This window comes from Nipponia nippon, unplaced genomic scaffold (assembly GCF_047370975.1).
Source record: "Nipponia nippon isolate SJK-2023a ecotype South Korea unplaced genomic scaffold, ASM4737097v1 scaffold_4, whole genome shotgun sequence".
In the NCBI taxonomy this organism is placed as follows: domain Eukaryota; kingdom Metazoa; phylum Chordata; class Aves; order Pelecaniformes; family Threskiornithidae; genus Nipponia; species Nipponia nippon.
The window spans coordinates 33040036-33061673 of NW_028262358.1; the positions used below are offsets into that span (position 1 = coordinate 33040036).

At 34.3% G+C, this 21638-nt stretch overlaps 1 protein-coding gene across 1 annotated transcript in view; it reads left to right on the forward strand.

The window, feature by feature from the left end:
* Nucleotides 1-21638, forward strand: part of KIF6 (kinesin family member 6) — a 170060-nt gene that overhangs the window by 77155 nt on the left and 71267 nt on the right. The gene's annotated exons all lie outside the window — the stretch shown is intronic.

Sequence of the window (21638 nt, forward strand, 5' to 3'; positions counted from 1 at the left end):
GGATTATTACAATATGATTTATGGCATATCATTCAAATGTGTACCAGAACAGGAAAGTTTTATTTTCAGTATCAGCCGTATTGTGCTAATTCTGTATCCACAAATGCAGGGATTTAAATTTATAGCCCTCTTGAGGTGCTGATGGCTTTTACAAATTGATGTGAATACTTTGTTGAACAGTCCTACAAAATGAGAGTATAAATTCAGTTGCAGGCCCTTGAATCTTTGAGTGAATTCTCAGAAAAGGATTTTTTGAGCATAATTCATTAACAAATACTAGGAAATAATGTTTTTCCCCTGGAAGATTTGAAAATACCGACTTTTAACAAAAAAGAAATCTAAACCGGAACTGCAGATACTGAGAGAATTTTTGTGCAGGCATTATTAATTGCACAGTATCCCTAAACACCAATAGACACAATTTTTTTTTTCTTTTTGTGATTAGATTTAATATTTTTTTTTATATTATAAACTTTAGATAATCTGAGCTTTATTTAACATTTTTAATAAACCATGGTGATTATTTCTATTGTTAAAAAAAAATAATGTGATTAAGTGAACTGAGGCCTTACTTCCAGAAATGAGAAATAGCTCCATTTTTGTACATGCGCGTAGCTTTAGTGAAATGGTACCTTTCTGGAGCAAGACTTCAGTTAAGTGTGAACAAAGTAAAAATTCTTATGCTGATGTATTTTTAAAATATGTATTTTGTTTCTGAAGTGGTTTAATAATTCATACAGTTTGCAAACAAGTTAGAGCTGAATTCATAAATAATGCATTCATTTAGGATAGCTAACACACTCAACACTGTTTTACCATGTGCCGTGCCTTTGTCAGCAGATGAGTACTGTTTGTCTGTAGATAACTGATAAAAGGTTGTTATATCTTATAGTAAAGCCAGTGTATTGTTACTTGTGCTTTATTCTAATTGTTATTTGTGCTTTATTCTAATTGTTTGTTTTGTAGAATTTATAGGTGAGCATATCAAATACTGTTCACTGAAAAAAGAATTATTTGGGACAGATGGTTGGCACAGGGAATCTGCCACAAAGATGAAGTGTTGGCTTTGGTTAATCAATAAGTAAAAGTAAATGTAATTGATTCCCATCCTGTTTGGATAATGAGTTTTAAATGGCCATCTGTCTAGGATGAGAAGGTGGTGTGTTTTGAGATGAGACTTTCTTTATATGATTGGATTGCACATTGTATGATTCTCTCATTCTGAAAGTAGCTGGAAACCTACTCCCTTCTTTCCAGTCCTCTTTTCAATCAGTTTTGGGTCAGGTTCTGATATTCTGTGTCTTTCCATGTGGACATGAAAACAATTAAGGCCTCAATAACCAAGATGCTAAGTGTGAACATGAAACTCCTCCCTTAGGTTCACTTGTAGTTAATTTATTTTTAAACTTTTCAGTCGTATTGCTTGAGGGCTACAGATAAATAAAAAATTATTTTTGGACTATTTTAGGTGGCCCTATATGTCTGCATTCCTTTAGAGTGGCCTGACATTCTGCTACAAGTCTAGTCCAGTAATGTTGGTGCCATTTGGACTTACAGTCTTCTGTAATGTATAGCTGTTATAATGATAATGGCTTAAAACATTATTTCTTAAAATACTTGCATTATTATGCTCAGGGAATACTTAGAATGGCAGACATAAAAAAGTGGTAGGAACGCCATTGATAATACAACATGTACAGCCTTGCCAGTATGCCTTAAACCCAACCTCAGGAGACCAGTTGTCTTTGCAAGAATATAACTGAGCGTCCAGGCTCTTTCGTGCCTTTGTGTCTCTGAAAATGTCAGTATTTTCTCCCTAATATATTAATAACTTTATTTTTCTCTTAATTTTCTTTTATTTCTTAAAGTTCTGAAAGTAACAAGCTTTAATATTTATCTTCATATTGTAACTAACATTTTTTATTTTAAAAAATTCTTGTAGACTAGAGATGATATATTTTTCAAATCAGCTTGTAGGGTTTTCACAGTTTGATTCTCCATGGTACCAAGGGACATGTTTGAGAAAAATTCACTATATAACACTTGTAAAAATATGCAGACAGTTCATCAGAAAATGTTGAAAAAGGTCTCGCTGTGTACTTATACACAGTATACATAAAGCCATCATACCAGATGTAAAGTTTTGCTACAGGAGAAGAATTTTAATGAAACTTAAATAATTTTTTTAGAAGTATTAGAGCTTTTCTGTCGTCTTTATAATTACATTTAATAATATATACATTAAATAATATATAAAATACCACAACGGATAATGACCCAAAACTTAGGCAAAATAAAACATGTATTTAAGAACATGCAGTAATAATTAGAATGAGGCCAGAGGGCTCAAGAAAAAGAAAGATAAAAGTTCTGACAGTCAAAGTCAGTAAAAAGAAAGCCAGTACTATAACAAGCAGTCTATGCCATGATAAAAAATAAATAAGTAATCAAACTATAAATTACAGATCAATATCACATGAAGAAAAGACTGTATATCCATATGAAGCATTCCACTTTCTTTGTAGGCAAGTTACTGTTTTGAGATCCTTAGCTGCAAAGTACCATAAAACCTCAAGTGGTTATTACTATTTTTCTATTTTGTTATAAAGCTACGACAGTGCAAAGATACATTGGTACATTCCTTGGCAGCCAAAAACTCTTAGCTCTGTCTGCTAATGGCTAGGATATAGCTCTCTTTCCTGTTGGACTAAGACCTGGACACATTTGTATACTTCAGACTTTATTGATCCCATTTGTTCTGTCTAAGAATGAAGAAAAATATCTTGAAAGAACACCATCTGGTTAAAAGCATAATGGTCAACTCACATAGTAAAATATGTTATTTGCAAATATGTAATTTTAGTACTCTAATATAAACTGAATACATATTCTGACTTAAGGTTTTCCCTTGAACCTTCACATTTCTGTATGAATTTGAACAGCTTTCTCATCACGGTAAGTTTTTGACAGCTACAGGCTTACTGCAGTGATGAAATTGTCTACTGACTGGGGGGGCTTGTGCAATAATGGGAAAGAAGTTTGATAAGGACCATTACAAAAGTATGAAGTGCTCTTCTCAAAAGTTAGGAATTACCATAGACCTCGTCAGGACTCATAACTATTTCTAATACTATCTTACACTCTTCAATTAATATGGCTATTAAAGAAATTCCAGAAACTTATATTGTCAACCCCAAAAGTTATAAATACTGAATCATGCACCTTAAAAGACAAGATTAAATATTCGAAACATTAGATTCCAGAAGAGTGAGTTCTAAAAGATACAGGCATACAAGTAATATTTACTGTTAATATTTTGGAAAACGTATTCTTCTGCATACTAAATTTTCAGAACTATCTGAAACCATTCCTAGAACCTGATTTTACAAGATTTTAAGGACATGTTTCACTTTATAAGTAATACCACAGGATTTAAGTATGTGCTTAAATCTGTATAGAAACAGCAACTCAAATGATGCAAGTTATATTGACCAGTTAGCATGGACTGTGTAAGTAAGGGGGTTTTTATAGTGGTTAATTGAAAAGGGTTAACTGTTAAGCATTGCAGTTATCTTTCCTTAGATCATCTGCGCTGGTTATTTATGACAATAAATAACAATATTCTTGCAAATTATTAGTTTCAAAACCCACATAAAACAACTTCCAATAACTGTAGACAGATTATTCTTGCATGTTTTCTTTTTTCCTAATTGAATTGTTCAAATAGAAAGATTCATTGGTGTCAGTATGTTCTAGAAAAGTGCTTATGTTTTCCTTAGTAAAGAAGAACATGCCTCATCCTAGATTATCATGTATAACTTTTACATATTCATGACTTACATTTCTATATACTGTTTTTTTATGCAATTTGTGAGAATTTTTGTAACAGAAAGGAGAGAGAATCTTGAACTTGAAATTCAAACAGGACAGCTGGCAAGTAGAAACTTAGATTTTGCTAGTGTCCTAATGTGAATAGATTTCTTAAACTATTTAAGGTTGCCAATTATCCCCTAAAAATGCTTAGTAATTGAACTAGCAGTCAGTTGTCACAGTTGTTTTCCTTGAGTGCTCTAAAACTTTAGTAGCATTGTGACTCTACTAATTATTGTAGAGGAGATTGCATGCAGGAATGGGAAAGAAATTATCATAGACAATAAGCAGGAGAGAAGTTAGAAGGAACAGATGAATGTACAAGAGTTTTATATTATGAGCTGCATACATGTGAAAGAACCAGAACTATGTCTAAGAACAGAATGCTGAAAAAATGAGAAATTGAAATTTTAGAGGTTCTAGTTATCCTGGTTTCTGCAAAGGACATATCCCTTCTTAAGCTCTGCAGTTGTTTAAATGTGTGATTCAGGAAGGGAATTAAGAAGTCATTAACATAATGGGACTACCAAAAGGTGTGATGAGATCCCACACGAGAGGCTATTGATAAAACTGAGTAGTCAGGAATTGGGCATAAAATACTTCTTTAAAAATTATTAAATACTATCAAAAAAGAGAATATTAGAACTTCTTCTTCATGTTTTATACCAGTACAGTGTTAAAAAAATCAGATGAATCCTACAGAAGTTTATATAATGGATTTTTACAGTGGGTGCTTCGCATATTCTTTAGAATTATCTAATACTGCCATGCTACTACTTACTGTACAGGATACTAGGCTAGATTGATCTTGCATCTGTTCCCTTATGGCAATGCCTGTGTGTGTTTGTTCTTAATATATCTCCTAAAACGAAGGAGAGATTGAGAATTTGTTTGGTGATTCCTTGCTTATACCCCTTCCTGTTTCTGTTTAGAATACTCTTCCTTACTGCTTCTGTCCATTCCAAGTTACTCAGCTGCTGAGGAAATCCCTTTGCCTCCTGCTTTTTCTATTTATCGTGCTCCTTCTCATTGTATAGGAAGAATTTGCTTGATTTGATGTCATAATAGTATTAACTAAATGTAATTATGTCCTCATAACACAAAGCTTTTGATAACCTCAGAAATATGTTAGCAAATAGTAGCTATATTTTATCAACAAATGACTAGTATAATTACGTCTTTTATGTAATGCCACTTATTCTTTAGTCTTTAAGAATCTCAGAAGCATTAGCAAATTCTCATCTTCAATACTATGTGCTCTCTTTTTGTGAGCAGTTGTGTGCGTATGTACACGTGAGTTTTCTTTGAACATAAAGTAGGAACCAGCGTGTCAGCTCAAATGACTGGATTGTTGAACCTTATCTCCTGCACTCTGCGTTGGCACAGACTGATATTTCAGAAAAAGTTTGGATGATGACCTGACTGAATTCTGTCCTGACATTTCATCAAATAGAAGAAAAGTGGAAGTGAAGCATAATTCTCTCTTGAGCACAGAGCCTCATTTTCCACATATTGCAAACCTGCAAATAATATTCATAGTGGTAAAGTTATCCATTCCTTTCAAAGTCCATCTGAACTATATACCTACGTCTTCTTGTCTATAGGCATTAAGGATTTGCTAAAGATGTGTGAAAGGGCTTGGCCCTGAGCCAGGGTAGAACTCCCAAGTAGAACCTTTAGTGAAATATTAAAGCTATTCTTCATAATTTGAACACTTCCCATACCTTACATTATTTATGAAGATTTCAATTTACAGCATGTAGGCTATGCATATGTTAACTATTTTAAGAGTTTAGTTAGCTTCCAAGCTTTCTTTTTTTAATTCTGTTGTCTCAACTCTACAATCAGCCTGTTTTAATGCGATACAAAGTGGTATTTCTAGTGTCTCTCATGTCTCTAATCACGTCTCTAATGTGTTTTCCATTTTCCTATCTCACTTCCTTATCCTGAAAACAATTAAACTAGGAAATCAGCAGAAAGTAAGGAACAAAATATTTAGTTTAGTGAAATAGTTGTGGGAGAGTCTAGCTAATATTTAGTTTCTTAGAAGACAAATTACTTAACTTAGAACCTCTTATTTATTTTGCAGCTGATAAGTTCTGTAGCTTTAACATTTGTTTGCCCAGAAACAGATCTTTACTACTGTGTGATAGAAAACAGAATAATTTCTTTCTGTTACTCTCACGCTAGATTTACTGGTGCTTTTGCTTCCTAAAATGTCCAGATTTGCTCACCTGTTACCAGTCCATCAGAAGAAGTAATTTATGCTGCTAAATTTATGAAAAGCAGGCTTATGATAATAGTACAGGCAGCCTTGTCGACATACTGGCAAAGTGTATTTCTCTGTATGGTAAAAAATGTATTGTCTCATAGAACTGCTATCTCTGTATGGTGAAACTTATTTTTACCATTTTTCCCATATGATCTAGGGCCATTTCTGTGTGGAAAGATACAGGTAATCACGTTTCTGTTCTTTCCTATCCAGGCATTGATTTAAGCAGGAGAAATGTAGCCATACTGTTTCACTGCTGAGCCTAAGGTAATAATCTGTGTTAAGAGGAAAATTATCTTGAGCTCATTACAGCAGTAAAATGACTCCTGGACCAAATTTGTCGCATGGAAGGTGAATGAGTGACTTCTACAACTATACATATCTATATAGGCATGCCTGTGATGATTTTTTTTTATTCCATGCTGCATTGAATGTGCATGCTATTTCAGAAGAAAGTGGGTGAATATAATACATCTTCAAAGACTTGACATATTGTAATATTTATCTTCCTAGACATTGTATCTTTTGCCCACTTTCTGTATGCCTGAAACTCTAAATAGCAGCCTTTAATAGTAATAACTGTACAAACACAAACAAAGCCTCACACCCCAGATTGGGTTTCCAAGTAGATGTTTGGGCACCATTGTATTATATTTTCCAACTATTAATAAATACTAAGTTGTAAAGAGTTGGTTTAATGTTAAATGGTATTTTTTCTGAACAGGTATGTCTTTAACTGCTTGTTTAAATATCAGGGCTCATATTAAAAGTAAGGTTGTTAGTAAAATATTGTCAACCACAAGGTTTGATACCAGTGAAAAACCTAATAAGAACGACAGAAATTGGACATGTGGATTGTTGCTCTGTTTTGTATTGTGCTTTTTTCAGTGTATATTACAGTCTGTAGTAGGGTGTTCTCCTTGATGATGAGAGCAGAGGAATACACAAGTACAGCATCCTAGTAATGCCCTAGGTTTCGCTGATGACATTGGGTTACATAGCATTGAATTCTTCAGCTGAACATTGTACCAGTGTACATGCTGACAGATTTGTTTTTCTTGGATCCCAAAAGACTTCTTTTAGGAGGGAGTCGTAGGTAGGCTGCCTGGAAGCAGTGGAAGGCTGCCTGCTGCTGACATTTTGGCAAGCCAGCTCCCATCACGGAGGAGCTTTTACAGATTGCATAAGACAGTTAGCTTAGAGTGACCAGACCAGGACTTTTTATCTTAGTCCAAGTGTTATACCATGAAAGAGGAGAACTTACTTTTCAATACCCATCTTAATCACAGAACCCTGCAATTTATAAATCCATGACTACATGAGTAAGAGTGAGCAAAACACTCTAACGTACTCAGTAGCTGCTGTTATTTATTGCATCATAATATCTTCCATAAATCTGAAACAGGCATAACTCTCTGGCTATGAATTTAATTTATGTTTTAGATGAACATTCCGGAAAATGCAAAGAGAAGTTATTGGCATAATAACCTGAGCTTTACAAATGCTTCAATGATTTTATTTTTAATACAATAATTTAGTTCATCATAGAGTCTCTACTGCAGCTTTAGTTTTATTCATAATTCATATCTGGTAGAGACATTGTATGTGAAGTCAAAATTCAAATGTAGAACTACATATAATCTTTCTCAGGAGATGGTGTCAATTATTACAAATTAGTAGTTTTAGGATAAATCAAAGTATGAATGAATCTGGCAAAACAAAAAACACCAATCAGACTTCATCATACATTTCACTGGAGTGATAAACATTTTGTTGTATTTTACTTTTATCACATCACTTCTTCTGTACAGATAAGTCTTATTTTGGAATAGGTCTCAGACTGCTGCTTGCTTCTAGCATAATTCTGTTAGTGTAAGAGATGTATGATACCATTTTTCCTCCTGTTGGATTTGTTTTTCTCCTGAAATATAAACACTTTCATTACCAGAAAACAGTGTGAATATTGTGACATTCAAAGAACACAATAAATCTTAGTAATAATAGCTTCAAATAGTTGTATATACTGATGGGCTTGAGAGGGATTATTTTGCTCTCACAAAAGATTTTATTAGGGTTGTGTTTTGACCATTTGTAGCCATTTCCTTTATCTTTCACTGAGAAGTTGTGAGGTTTTTTGAGAGTTTGGTGAAGAACTTACTTGCTATGTATTCCATTCAGGGTTTAAGATCACTTTTTACTAGGCACTATGCAAGCATGTACTAAAAAGAGCATTCCTACTGTAGGGCTGACAATCTGACTTTAAAATGAAAGGTGAGAAATGGTTTCTATAAACAGATAGTGATTATGAATAGCGGGAAAGTAGTGATGATAACACACCAACTGCTCAAGTCTGAAAGCTAAATATTTTCATCTTGTATTAAGACTTCTCAAAATATTTATCTTGGCTATTTTATATATTTATGTAATAGTTCGGGGGAAAAGCTTCCTTCTATTGTTGGAAAACCCACAGAAAGTTCCCTAATGGATGGGATTAACTGAGGTTTTCCATCAGAATCTCTTCTATGTCCTTCAGTTCAGAAAAAGGCAGGTCTCAACCCTCCAGAAAAAGTAAGTGCTTAGCAAACCTAGATGTTTCTTGGAGTCTTTTCTGTGTCCGGTAGTGCCTTGGGATATCTGGGGACAGACGCATGGCACTGTGCTCATGACAGATCTTTTGTCAACAAACAGATGTACCCATTTTATTGCTATTTGGTCAGCAAAAGAGCTCACTGATGCATTTAGGGCATTGTTCAGACTTACTGTTGATCTTTCTCATTAGTCAGAAAAGAAAGTATGTGCTACATTTTCTGTTACAGGTCCAGGAAAAAATACATATTCCGTTTGCTCTTCAGCCAAACTTCTACCAGCTCTTAGTAAGATGTAGTGAATATTTCATTGCTACTGTTAAACTTTTGTAACTAATATTTAAAATGTGTTGTTTTGCTAATTTCTTAAGCATTGAATATTTCCTATAATGTAGAGTGATTATTTGCTACGATAAATTTTTCATTATTGCCAAGTTTAAGGACCAAGCAGGAAGTATCAGACTTCACTGCTTAAGATTTAGGTATTTTAAAAAGCCTTCAAAATAAATTCAGCAAATGTTAACAGTCAGCATATGCTTTTGAACAACTTTATGGGGCTTTACTTCTGATAAGTTTAACAAAGTTATTTTCTGGTATTTCAAGTCACCAGACAAAACATGTATTGCTAAGGCTCCAATTTGTGTCATAAATATGAACTCATGTCTATCTTCAGGCACATGTTTTGTATCATGTAATTGTGGGAATTTTTGAATTTGTCATGTGCTTTTATACATTTTGGTATCTCTGTCTTAAAGATCACAGTTTTATTTCCCTTTTTAATCTTGTGAAATGAACAAAAAGTAAAAATTAAAATTCAAAGTAGTTTCTAGAACAAAATTACAGTCTTTAAAAGTACATTGATTGCAATAAATACCAAGACGACTAACTGTGAATTTATAGGAGACTCGACTAACGTCTGGGGTTTGGGTTTTTTTGTTTGTTTGGGTTTTTTTTCAAAATCTATTCTTCTATCTGTACCACTTCCAAGAGCTTTATTTTGTCAGAATTCACAGTGAGTTCACTGTGAGCTTTTCTTGAGTAAGGACTTTGAACTGAACTCACTGAGATTAGTGAAGAGTAAAAAACAAATACATTAGGAAGTTTGAGGCTCTGTAGAAACATCTATGTAAGCAACAACAGATGACTATTCTTTGTTACGAAGAAGTTTAAATTCTTACAACATGTATTTATATTTAAGTGAGCTCTTGCAATTGGTATTCCATGATAAAGCCCTGTGTGTTAGGGTTTTTGTCATCTTAACTAACTGTTTATAAATATGAACATAGAGTTATTTTTAGAAGATGAAGCCCAGATTTTGCTTTTTGGAGCTAGGTCTCCATTTGCAACATCAAAGGCAGATTTTATAAGTTGTAAGGATTTAATGAGAGTGGAGAGTGGATCATTACAATACTTAATTAATTTTTCAGCGACGTTGAAACTTAATTATCTTATATATTGAAAATACTGTTATGTAAAACCACTCACTGCTTATATGACCATCAACAGCTTTTTCTTTCTCCACATTTATTTAGTTTTAGAAAAGATTTCTGGTTTTTCTAAGATACCCATCATGTCTGTCTTTCCACTTCTCAGCTGGGAATCTCTTCTGATGTGGAACGTATGTTTGGAAGCTTGTTAGAGATGCTTTTGGCAGTTTTTACTGCCTTCCTCTTGAGTCTGTTTAGATGGGGAAACTTTCCAGTATTTTTATGCTAGTTTACTGTTCTCGTATCCAGATTAGTCTGCTGAAATGTAACCTAGTGTTCCCTGGAAGTTCTCTACTATTTCAAATCTTTTTGGCTTCCTCATTCATTAGCCATATTTTGGCTGTCCAAAAATGCTATTGGATCCTTCAGACTAACTCCTTAAAGATATTTTTGTTTTTTGTAACTGAAGCTCTTCAACTCTTGAGTCTTTTAGAAGTAAAATATGCTTCTGAAAGTTTCTGCGTACTTGAAGGGTGATTGAATTCCTTTATATATAGACTGTCAGGTTTGGCAAATGTATCTGTGAAACTTCTTCCATATTGTTATTGTTAGGAATATCAGTCCCAAGAGACTACAGTGCCTTTTAATAGAGCCACTACATGCACATTATCTACACACATGGATAACACAAAAGACTAGAAGCTCTTCCTAATAACTTAATCTTTAGATATTTCTGTGCAGATACTGCTAATTCTGCTAAATGACAGAATAGTCTAGAGTTCTGTTTTGCTTTTGTTTGTGTATTTAACCTAAAAAATGCCTTTTCACATCCTGTTCCTTACAGAAACAGGTATTTTCTTGAGACTAGTCTCAGCATATTTCAATATAAAACCAAACTAGAAATTATTGGAACTATCCCACAAACCCCTTCTTTATCCTGATACTTGCAGTACATTTAACAGGTTAAGATAAGTTTTATACAAATGTTTCAGGCCAATTTTGTGCTTCTGTTATTGTACAATTTTTCCATTGAAGTTGGTGGAGCTATGAATTTTTTCCTTAGTGAGAATGTGGTCTCAAGTTTTGGATGCTTTTGCTGAAAAAAATCAAACATTGCACATTTCACTTATCTCTGATACATTATCTTTTTGTCTGGAATATTCTGGAATATCTGTTTAGTAACTGTGCCTTTGTTTTGTTCATTTTCAGACACTGTTGTAAGTTCAGAAACATACTTTTAAAAGAATAATGTTATGTTAGCAGGGGGTTATGTAGTATTGAGGTTAATTTGAGAAAATTTGGACTGTTATTGACTTTTGTGTGAAAGAAAAGAGTTAAATTATTGGAGATGAGCTATACAATTAGAGCTGAGGTGATATTTGGTTTTCCATGATGTTATGCAGTAAGTTTGGTAGCTTTTACTTCTAGGTCAGGTAAAAGCTCTTACTGATTTTCATTGTGGGGCTGCTCTTACAGATCTATGGCTGAGCTGCTCTGCTATAACCATCTACTGAGCTACATTGAAAACGGAGCTGGTCTAACGCTTTCATAAGTTACGGCAAATTTGAAAGTTGGACTGATTACACAGAGTTATACAAAGAGCTGAAGTGATTCTTTGTAAACTTGCGTGCAATCAAAGATCCCTGAGATGTAGGTAATTATGGCCACTTTCCTGTAGCAGAAGTGTTGTGGCTAAAGAAAACATTTAACGTTGGTAAGCATTTAGCAGGAATTCCAGTTCTTCAAACCACTGATACATGACTCTGATACAGTGAATGGTGGAAGCTAGTCATGACAAACTTCTAAACTATCTACTTTTGTGTTGCATTACAGTGCTTATGATTAATCTTCTCCCCCTTAGTAATTTTTCTGGTTTCCCGATTTTCAGTTTTTCCTGATAATGTGATTTCTATAAGTGAGTCATCTGGTGACTGTTGAGCAAAACATTTGCTGAAAGATTTTGTTGTTGTTAATGATGCTATGCCAAATACTTGTACAAATAGTCCTGCTCCTAATGTAAGCCCCCTACCTCATTTTCAGCATACTTTTACTGGACCCGCATTCAAATAAAACTAAATTTCACCTTTTACTGTCTTTTCTAGTTTCCTAATCATCCATCTAGTTTCCAATGATTTTCTATAATCAGTATTCTCACTCTTTTACTTTATTGTGTCTTGAATGTAATAATCTCAAGCCTTTTCCATCTGGTCATCTCCTGGCCCTTGAACTGCTGCTGCCTCTTCGTGTTGTTGAACTTGCTTACTGTTGCTATCTTAGTGTTTTTAATGTTTATTGTAATTCTGTAATTCCTTCAAATAATGATCAGCTCAAAAACTATATTGTGAAGTTCAGCTCTAGGCAAAACTAATGTAGAAAAGTAATCTGAAAATCTGATGCTGTTAATATTGGATGCCACGTTTGAGACCTTCTGCAATTTATTTCATTGTGCCTATTACAATGTAACAATTGCTTTCTGCTGCCATTTTAGGCTTGCTGTTTCCTGGAGGTAAAAGCCTTTAAGAACATTAGTTTGTCATGCTGGAACTAACAATAAACTTTCTCAAAGATCTGAATGGAGAGATTAACTTCTTTAATATTTATATTTACATATATACTTGCACACTATTTTAGGAAGACACTGTCTGTCTTTTGCTTATTTCTAAACAGGAATCAATCCAGTTTTTCCATATTTATGTCTCAATATAAAGAATACAAAGATAGAGAGCCTGGTTTATCACATCAGTAGTTCAAGATTATTAAATCTTTGGCTTCAAAAATCTTCACTGTAGAAGTGAGACTGATATCTTGGCATCTTTTAGAGTATGTATATATCTGATATATGCTCTCCTTAAAGTAAAGGCAGACTCACACAGGATTTTTTAATGAAGAGCTGGAGCACTTCAACTGTAGTGCTATCTTCTCTTTGCATTGGTTTATACTTTCTAATATTATGTTTAGCTCACATTTACAGGCTTGCTTTTTCCTTTTGCATTTATGAGGATCCAGTGCTCATTTCTCTTGTAGAAAACACAGCACAGAGAAACCTGTGCTGTGCTAGAGAATTGTTTTGTTTTGTTTTTGTTATGAAGTCCTTGTCACTTCTGACTGCTAAACTGCTGAAATTGCTCATTTTTCCTGCGAGGCTTGTATTCCTGGAATAAATAAATTAAAAAAAAGCATAGCAGTACATCAAAATAGTACTTAGACACGGATGTTGTAAGGACATATTCCTGTGCCACTGCCAAAACAGACAGCAGCACCCCGTCCTGGGCATAAAAGTGCTGGAAATAACTGCATCAGTTCCAATGTCAGATACTTCACAGGAAGGTATAAAACCCCAACACAGACTAGTGTTTGATAACTTCTGGTTCAGTTTGTTTTCTTGTTGATATCTATTACTTAGTGTTTAGCTGAAGTGCTAAAGCACAAGATTTAATATTTCCTCCAGGTTTTAGTTGCTATGATAATTCTATATATGTGTGGCCAATCCACTTATGGTTTCTGAAGGTCCATGTGCATGTTTATATGTAAGTACATGTGCATGTACTTTGACATTTATAGCTAAATTTTTTATATGCTTGTTTTCTGGGTACAATGACTTTCGCCTCGTCAAGGCCTAATGATCAAAAACATCCACATGGCTTAAAGAGGACGGCACAATGTGTCTTATCTCCCACTCTTGTGGGGGGTCTAGAGTTTGGGGCATAGCCTGTAAAACTAAGAAGGTTAATCAGAAAAAGGATAAGCGCTTAGAAAATGAATAAGTCCAAGGCAATCACAAGATTCATTGTAACATTGCATAGCAAAGCAGGATTTTTTGTTAGGGCTTCTGTAAACCACTAATGCTGTTTTAGTCTCTTGAGGAAGTACGTGTAAGCATGTTGTTATTTCCCTTGATGTCAGTTGAACCTAATCACATACTGAACGTTCATTAAAAGTTTTAATACTTTGTGAATTAGAACTTTCATGCATTTATTCTTACTGTTTTAAGAAGCAAGGTCAAGTCAGAAGGATCTCTTTCCCATGCCTAACTTCCCTCATGAATCATTGCAGGTTGCCCTCATGTGTTGTTCTTAGGTATGTCTGAGTGAATTTAAGGTTAAATAAAGCTGGATATAAAACCTTAAGGTTTTTTTTCAGAGTAAAAAAGCCCTGATATCAGTTTCTGAACTTTCTGAATATTTATAGAATGGATTTCAATTAGGACTGTATATTGGAATATGGCCTGGTTGGTTTTGATTAAAAATTTTGAACATATGCTTCTTTGAGATTGGGGTTTAAATGACAATTAAAATACCCACTTCAATCCAGATAATTATTATGCAGCATTATGGGAACAATGGGAAGAACTACTCAGAGCTTAGAGTACCACTCTTGAAGAGGAAGTTTGCCTGTAGTTTATAATACAGCTTTGTAGATTTTGAGACTCCAAGCTCATTTGAGTACATACTATAAATAAGCATGTTTTAATCTATGACTGACAAGCACTGAATGAATAGGGCTTTTTTCAAATAAGGGATTTTGCTACACTATTCCATGTGTTTGTTGCCCTAGATTTGATTCCTGCAGTGTACTCTGTATAGAGCTACAACTTTAAACCATTTAGAAACCGAATCTGGTGTAAAAAGTCGCTGCTTGTCTGTTAAATAGAAGTGGTCTCTGCGTATATGTGATGGCACAGTTCTACAGTATTCCTTCTTTGCAGATATTTCTGAAGTGAAGCCCTTGGCCTAAGAAATGTCAGACATTTGGGACCTGCCTCCTTAAGAAACACTGCTAGAAGTTGCGTCTATTACAAAAGGGAAGATCTGTGGTCAGGCTAGTGTTTCGGAACTGTCTTCTCTGTTGGCGTCCTCATGAGGTGCCCCAGAGCTTTCTAGTACTAGCTTTCCACACTGTTCCAAGTCTGCTTTTCTCCAGATTTTAGAAGGAAGAAATAGATTGAAGGATGCTAACTATAAAAGGGGTTATATGTTTCTATATTCCTATGAGTTAACTTGTTAGCTGTAGTTTTTAATATTAAATCATTGAATTTATATTTAGGTGAAAAAAAAAAACAACTTGTCTTGGTCTTTTGAGTAAATTAATTTTAATGCTGTGTTTTAAATTTCTGTGATAATGTCTAAAGCAGTGGAGGGGGACTCAGCAAAAGGAAAAAGTGAAAAAGATGACAGGCCTTTTATTTTCTCTCTCACGCTCTGTTTCTGGGCTTTTTTCACTCAAATGTCAGGAATCTGTTTGGTGGAATACATTAAGAGACCATGTGCTGGTTACAAATAGAAAATGTGTTTCTGAATACTATTTTTTGTCTTTCTTGTGAAAATACTGATACTACAGTAGTTTTGGTGCCTCACACTTGTCTACCTAAAGAGTGGGAGGAGAAAATTTATGTGGAAGGGGTAAAAAGGGAAGGGCAGGGATGGATTGGAGTTATTTTTGATTAATAAGGTGGAAAAGGGCAGAGATGTGTGGCTTAGGATGTATTCGTGATGAAGCTGGGAATGAGATGAGGAACGAGATAGACCGTAGGTTAGAGGGAAGCACGATCTGAGTTACTAGGCAACAAAATGTGAACCCAAGAGAATTATTGAATGGAAAATGGCTAGAGAGAAAATACAGTCATATGTGTTTTGAAGTGACATGTACAATAAAACAAAAACAGTAGTTGGGAAGTGACTGCTTGTCTTCCTTAATTTAGCTGTTAACCTCAAAAAACTGAAGGCTCAAAGACAGGGGCCTAAACTGGAGCTTCATTAAATTAGGGGGGCTGTAAAAAGAAGAGTTACAGTTTTACACTGATTCATATCTAATTGCTATCCCTTAGGCAAATTTTTTAGTCTTTAAGGTAAACATGTTGGTCTGGGGTCAAACCAAACAGATTAATAGCGGATTACTTTTTCCTTTATATATAATTTTAATCACTTTGTTTAGAACAATTATGTTGTCACAAAGACCTAACTTTGTCATAATAGAGATTGTGCAGGGCAAGGCCCGGTGAAACACCTGTTCAAAAAGTCCAATAAAATAAGATTCGATCATTGACAGCCTGTTCAGTTCATCTGATGACTATAATGTATTTGATGCTTTTCTGTTATAGCAGCCCAGGTGTTTGTTATAGACGCTTTCTCATAAAATTTCCCTTTTCTATCTGCTACCGAATGAGGCGTAAATAGTGTCAATGCCAAATATAACAATGACTATGTTATGCCGTGTTCCAATCAACGTTCTCTTTGCAGACTTCTCATACGTTACTCTTTACAGTGCATTCACGTGCTAGGCAGTACAGAGAGAAGCGAGGAAAAACAGCAAAATACCAAAAATGGAATAATATCAGGTCATGGATGAAGTAGTCGGTGTGGTTTTTGTTCGGAACCTGTTTGATGCTATTTTTCCTGACAAATGTAAAATTCAATTTATTATTACTGGACTGTAATACTTCGAGCAGTCAAATATATAACACTGGCATACAGTTCTGGGGCTAAATTGAGTTTTTGTGTGGCTGAATGGAATGCCCATCTTGGTTGGATTGAAAAATGTCATAAGGCTTTTTTTACCCAAGCACTTCTGCCAAGTGCGTACAGGAAGTGGCTTTGGCAGTTGTATCCAAACAAGTAACTTCATTTCCTGGAATCTGCTTTTTTGCAAATGTGGACTTTAGGAAAGAAAGTGTAAAGAGGGATGTTAAGGGGTAGAGGAAAGATCACCCCTAAAAGCCTCTAAAAAGAAGTTTGCCCAAATTGTCAAACTCCATTTTTTCTAGACACAGTCACAATGGCGTCATATAATTTATTTTTTTAAAATTGATAGTTTCTTTGTATAATAAAAAGAATCTTAAATATCTGTTGAGCCTAACTGTACATAATTACTGAAACTATTATCTTTACTAGGGTCCATTTCACAGTGGTCCATTCTATGTCTGGAAAAAAGGAGGCAGCATTTAGTGTTTATTGGCAAGGCATAAAGTAGTTGAGATACAAGAGAATGTGTTGTATGACCACACAGGTTATAGAGGCCTATTAGCAACCTGAGGTTTAGTAAAGCTTCTATTTACTGCCACAAAAAATGAAAAAATGGAAAGAGAATAGATGTTGTCAGGTGTAATTTTCAGTTAAAAAGGAGACATGAGTTGATGTAACATTAAACATATTCTGCTAAAAATATGAAAATTTTATCTGGCTGGTTAGGTGCTATTTTTTTATGCTATTGCAAATTCATCTTTTTCTAGTCTAACTTGCTGGGTTTGAATCACGCTTTATTTTTTCCCTTTGCTCCTACTTTCTTAAAGTTGCTATCCTGACTATTTCACTAACAGTGCCTGCAACCTTCCTCACAGTGCTGGATAGCTGCCTATGATATAAGCACAGCCTTCATCTTCTCTTAATCTTAGAGTCAAATCATAGATCTTTTTCAGATGCTTGAAAAGCAGCAGTTCAAAAGCTGGTTTGGATCAAATGTTTTTTTAAAGGATTATTGCAAATGAGGGGCTATTTCAGAATTGCTAATAGGGAAAACAGTACATTGAAAAATGTAGTAGCAATGAGTCATACTGTGATGCATCAGATGGGAATCTTGAAAAAAATACCATTTTTTTTTAAATAATATTGTAAAATCCTAAAGTTAAAGTTAAAGAGGAAAAAAAAAGGAAATACTTATGACAGAAGAAATCTTAGTGTCAGAAAAAATGCTACAAAGTTCACAGATAATGGAGAAACCAGAATATACCTTTTAGTAATAGATTTAGTTGGGTACTAATAGAAAGACAATATATGAAACAACTTAGTATAGATGTTGGTTTATGTAGAATTTTTGTCAAGTCATTGAAGGTTCTTTTAGTGGATGAAGAGACAAGAAAAAATGCTTCGGAAGCAGTTCGATGCAATAATTAAAGCACGAGTAGAGATAAGAAAACATTTTGTATGCCTTTCCCAAATGGGTTGTGCTTGCTATATCATAAATGGCAGCTGCAGTAAATTTGTTTTGGGGTGGAAGCTTTGCCTTTCCCTTTTTATTTTTAGTACTTCTTTCACTATTTTATTCTTTATGTAATCATCTTTTTTTTGGTTTTGTATTGTTCACTTTTTCATTACGTACTCAGAGAAACTTCAGACAGTTGTCTTGTTTGCAGTTGTGCCAACTGACTGCTTGTGCCAGTCGTGTTATTCCTAAAGAAATGAAACTTCTTAGTAAGAATATTTTCTGAATAATGTATGAGCTTCTGTTAACTTTTGCCTTTGTACGTTTCTGATTTTTCACTGAATACTTGTGATAAAGTATATTGTCTGGCTGAGGTTGTTAGCTGACTTGGAATCTTATTTTTGTTGTTTGTCATATTTTTAGTTCATGTTCACTATTATTTGCATGCTTCTACTGCTGTGTGGGTTTAAATTATAAATAAAACAATTCAGCTTTCCATTGCATTATAGAGGCAATACATCGCATTGAATAAGATCTCAGACTGGGATGCAGGGCATCTGTTTTTTATTTCACTTTTTATTATTTACTAAGTTTGTGAACTTATACAAGTGACCTCATCTCTCTGAACCAGTTTCCTCAACTGTAAAATAAATTAAAGTGGCTTATCTTTCTTGATCACTTTGAGATTTTATGTTCAAAGGCCATCTGTAAGTGCAAAATCTTGTTTTTCTAACATTGAGGAGCAGATGAAATGATTTGTGAAAGTAAGACAGTGAATTAGAAGCAGAAACCAATATAAAATCTTGAAGTCTTGACTCTTCATTTACAGTCAGTGTAACTGTTGCAACACAGCTCTTGAAATTACTTCTCTTTATTGATAGCTAATTTGTCTGGGAAGCTTTGTTGAAAATCTAGGTTATGTTGGCTACTTAAAATTCTAAGCAAGCATGGGTGAACATTTCTATTTATAGTATGTTTGATATTTATTGTAAACTCTAAGTGTAAGCTGCATACAAATGTATTTCATGCAAAGCCATCTCTACTTGCTCAGTAAAAGAAAGCAGAGTAAAGCACTCAGACTGAGCTGGGAAAATTCTGAGTGTTAAAATGATTGTATTTTTTATTATGAATCCTTTCTTCCATAACACCTCCCCACTTTGATCACCTCTCTTTATTTATGCCATTTACATCCAGCTTTAGCTATGGGGAGAAGTAATTCTAAATATTTCAGAAATTTCCTTTAATCCCTAAGTGTACAGAGAGACAGTGACATCAGTTTGAATAATGGCCAGGGTTTGGAAACAGAAGGAGAATGTCTCGGGTTTGTATCAGGAGTGTTAAAACAACTTTACATAAGGGAATTCTAGAAGAAAAAGTCAGAGTTCCGGCCAGACATCCTTTTGATTTTCAGCAGGTTTATTTAATTAACTAAAGCCTAATACAAGAGCTCATAGCTCTAAGATACAGCACATTTAATATTGAAGTAAGCTTGTATGACAAGGAATTTCCATAATATATTGTCCCATTTTGATCTTAAGGAAAACAAGCAGTTTAAAGCCATCAAATAAACATAGTGTACTTGGCATTCAGGAAGAATTATGCTATTTTTCTACTGATAGTCACTTATTTCAACAGATTTCCAAGGGGCAAAACCACTCTTAATTCTATGTCTTGACATAAGCAGATTTAAAGCTACAGAGGTTATTGGTGCAAAAAATTATCTTTTGATCCTTTGCTGCATATTAATCATGTGGTTGGTTACAAACTTTGGTTGAAATGGAATTGAAAGAAGTAGCATTTCACAGTGGGAATTATGCCAATACAAAATGGAATTTCGCTCAAATACTTTATATGACATGATTTTTCTTTTTAAGTGAAGTTCCCTAATATAGCTACTGAGACCGTTGAATTTTCACCAGAAAACCTCTGTCGTATGATGAGTCAGAGAGACAACAGGGGAGACTTGCCTCTGTGAGCAATCAGGTTTGCCATTAATATCACTGGGACAAGAATGTCATCAGTTTTGATTAAACCGAGTTTTTCGAATCACAGAAACAAAAGACAATAATTAAGATGCAGAAGGATGCAGATTACTTGGCTTTTTTTTAGTTCTCAATTTTAATACAATAGACATGTATTAGACATCATAAGAATAATTACAGTTTTCCTTTTTTTGTCTGCTGTGGAGACTATAGTCAGAATAACTAAAGCTGACAATAAATTAGTAGGAGCGGACTCCGTAGAGAACATTAAGTGATGTGAAATGTGTTGCATGTTATTGTGCAGTTGTATGCATGTTTTATAAAAGAAAAATAATTTGTATTTTAAATAATGAAGGTTGCCTTCTAATATTAGAGATTTTTTTTTTTACTTGTTCACCGTCAGGAAGGAGAAAGTTATTGCATCGCCATGCTTATCCATGCATGCATGTACATATGTTTGCTGTCTCTCTGATTTCTATGAATGTACTGGGGGGGGAGGGGGGGGAAATGCCAGCGCATGTTTATTTGCAGGATCAGGAATTTAGCTTCTAAATTAATTTATTTTCTATCATCCATGTTGAGGATGGCAAAAAAATGTATAATCATGTAGTGTAGGTATCCATCTAATAGTAAGTGATCTGTAACCGCTATAATCTTTCGTAGTTCATGGAATTTAAAATATAATATATATTTCTATAAATAGTAATCCTCCAATAAGACAAACAGAGAAATGGTCAAGAAATTGCTAAAGATGCACTGATAGGTTTCTGGAAGACAAACATTCTGTGAATTATTATAAGCAAATAGATGTTGCCAAATCCTGGGCTTTATTTTACCACACTGCAGTATCAAATTGCTCTCTGACTTTTATTGCATGGGGAATGGTTGCTGCACATAAAGACAAGGAATGATTGTTTTGCTAAATGTGGATATTTATTGTTATGGCAGCAGGACTTACTGTTAATGGGATAGACTACACCAACCCATAACTACAGGGTAGAAGGCACTTCCTGCCTCTAGGGACAATTTAAGTTGGAAACTTAAAGATGGATCAAAAAGTTGAATTAATTTTACCATGGTGAGGTTTCAGGGATTAAATTTGGAGTTAATATGTACACTTTTGTTTCAAAATGATATTTGTAAACCCTGACATAATGATGATTATTTCTAATGTTTTCTCTGAGGACAGAAAATAATGTGAATAGCACAGATCTTTTGGTCAACTTGGCAGCAATTATGAGGTCTTAGCTGTCTCTGCCTATTCATTCTCCCTTTCGTAAGACAGAGAAATCCATTCTCTGCAGCAGACCTGCCCTCAAAGAAGGTATCTTAATCATTTCAGTGGCCCAATATCCACAGTGGGATTTCACCTGCAGAGTATGGGAGAGTGGGAATTAATTGTCCAGTCATTTTACAGTGCTCATAGCTTTTTGACTCTAAGCTCAAAATAGAAAAGTTTCTTATAATTAAGTAGTAGTTCCTTATTAAAATGCATTAAAGTTGTCAGGTGGAGAATTGATTTTTAATGAATATGTTCCTCTTTTGTTCCCCTTTATGTTCCTTCTCAATTCTGGGAGCAGTACTGTAG